This window comes from Castor canadensis, chromosome 10 (genome assembly GCF_047511655.1).
Source record: "Castor canadensis chromosome 10, mCasCan1.hap1v2, whole genome shotgun sequence".
Lineage (NCBI taxonomy): Eukaryota > Metazoa > Chordata > Mammalia > Rodentia > Castoridae > Castor > Castor canadensis.
The window spans coordinates 197,499-200,455 of NC_133395.1; positions in this window are offsets into that span (position 1 = coordinate 197,499).

Here is a 2,957-nt window from a genome sequence, read left to right on the forward strand (position 1 = left end):
TTCTCCCTTCCTCTCGAAGTCCCTTTCCTCTCTTAGGACTTCCTCATCCCTTTCTGTCCTGCCCCTGAATCATCTGGTCAACTCCACAATATTTTTATTTTCAGCTTAGATGGCAGATTTTCATTTTTAAAAATTGACTTGAGGATCAGTCACAGTCTTAGACATTTTAAGCCATTGTCCTCTTCGTTGCTTTTACCTGGGGTGGCTGGAAGTTCCATCCTTTAGAGACGTAGGCTCAGTTTTAGAGATAACACAATTAGAGGGATTGGTTAAGGACAGAACGACAAGGTTGTTTTTATTTTAGAATTCTAGCCTTTGTAAGATTCGTTTCCAAAACTTTATAGTGTAGAATTAGGGATAGGGCCTCATTGTTCAGCTTTGAATAAATGAAGACTAGAACGGGGCATTTTGTGAGGAGATGTGTGCTGCACATTAGCACAATTCAGTGCCTGTCAGGCTGACTCAGACTCAGGATAAGATGTGAGTGAGACCCATTGCGGCAGTAGGGCCATGAGCACCGCAGGTCCTGGTGGCCTTCACGTGTTTGTGGCATACTGAAAGTTAAAAGTTGCTTGCGATGTAGAAAGAAATGAGTTATTTGAATCCAGAGTTGTTCACAAGTATTAACTCTTAGAAAATTATGCCTATACAGTAGAATACAGATGTAAGAATTACTACCAAAACCACACCCGATACCTAAAGATTAACAAGGTTTCATCGCCTATAAAATTTGCATCTCATACTCAGAGGGATTCTGTTCAAATAAATTATTTCCTTTACCCTGTTAGTATCATTGGTTGAAAGTACTGAGAGAACAACCTCCCCCTCCCCCTGCCCTTCCCCCCGAACAATTAAATCCAGGAGATGCACAGTGAGAACCTGCCAGCAATGTGATGAATAGCTGAGTTGATGGTACTGTGCGATCCCTCATGGGGACCCTGGGAGCTCAATCCAGACCCTGGGCCTGGCTCATGAGCCTAATGCCTGTCTCTGTCTGCATGTCTCCATGCTGCAAAATGTCTGACAGAGCTCAGTATGGTCACCATCTATGGAGAGGTGGCTGAAATGTGCGAGGTTTAAAGTTTCTGCCCTGTGGGTATCTGTGTTATCCTGGGTACACATGGTCACCCGAAGCTTGTGTTGCTGTTCTATGTGGCCTGAAAAATCAAACAAACCCCAGAAAACTAGAAAGACAGTCCTCAGCCGCACATGGCCTGGCCTTTAGTGCAGCCACCAGCTACATACTGAGGGGCTGTCATGGAAAGCAGACCAGAAGAGGCAGTTAATCAGCAGTTCCCGGGCCTCTGACTCACTGATGGGGTTTGCACAGCAAGGTGTCACTCACACCAGTTGGAAGTTGGGAAACTGAATAGTATCAGAGTTGGTCTCCACCAACATACCAAGGCACTGGATCCAGTCTACAGTCCACACTGCATGGCAGATTTTACACTAAGCAGAGAACCTTTTTCACCAGGCTTCCACGTGCCCCGGTTCTGCCCCTGCCCTGACTAGGATGTCTACCCATTAAAAAAAAAAGTAACTATAGAATTCATAAGACTTTCAGAACTAAACAACAGCTTTTGTGCTATTTTAAAGCAGCTAACTTTTGTCCCTCGTTACTGGTCTTCCAGTCTGTCATCTGTAGGGAGGGCCTCTTTTGGAGGTGCAGCTGTGGGTGGGTAGGGAAGGGAGGAGGAGAATTGGATTCTTAGAGAGCACTGACGCCTGAGGAGGAGCCAGGGCACAGCTACAGAAGCCCAAGGACAGCAGGAGCCGCTGGGGGCAGGGCCACCTGGGAGGCCTCAGGCCAACATGCTGCTGCACAGCCCTTGCAAGTCTGAGTGTGTGAAGTCCTCTCAATGTTAGCGGTGTGTTCTCTGCAGGGGCCACAACCACACAGGGTGTGTGTGTTTCTGAGATCTGGGCTGTGTCTAGAGACTTCCAGAACCCAGGAGGCACCCCAGGGAAGGAATAGGACCTTAGTTCCACTGTCTCATGTTGCCATCTTAGTGAGCATGTAAATAAACCATTTTCTCCATTGTGAAAACAAGGAAGCATTTGTGAGTATTTTTGGCTACATACTGTTCCCTTCAAGAAAAAGGAGAAAATACAGCTGAATTACAAACCCACCCATTCCCCCACCTGGCAGAAGAATGAAGCTTAGAAGAGTGGGTACAGCTCTGAGTGATAATGCAGAATCAGGGCTCTGGGAGGATGGACAACCTGGAGGGGACATTGCTACCATGGTTCTGTATCTCAGTGGGAATTGTTACTGGGTGGTCCTGTGTCTCAGGAGAAGATTGTCACTGATGGTTCTATGTCTCTGGTGGGAATTGTCACTGCAATTGTTTTATGTCTTGGTGGGAACTGTCTTTGTAAAGTCATTGTGTTTGTTGTACATTTTCATGAGACCTGGAGAAGGTAATTTGCTTGCGAGATCTACCTTTGAAAGATGCTGATGAGTTGGAGAATTATTTGCTGTAGCTCTTTTCAGCCAAGGGCAGGGAAACATTGTGTAGTCAGTTGGTAAGATCCTGGTTTTTCTCTTTGCATTTTGAGTTTAGAGGTGTGTTGTGTTAGTGAAGTTGTCTGGCTTTTACTCACAATATAATGTGTTCTTCTAATTGGGACAACATGGCAAAACAGGAAGACAGTGCACAATGAGTGGAGGTCAAGGTCACTGTGGACCTTGGGAAGCCCTCATCCTGTGCAGCAGAAGGAGAGAGCAGGACAAGTGGGCACATGGCCTCTGATGACTGTGATGGGGGTTTCAGATCTGTGCTCCTCAGCTCCCTGTGTATGTGGTCACATCTGAAATGCGTGCTTACCAAGAAAACAAATTCATCCACAAATATATACTCATTGACCACAACAGGTCACGCATAGAAAACAGCTGCTGTTCCAAGCAAGGCTAGGTCAAAGGGTATGATTCAACATGGCAGTAACATTTGACATTC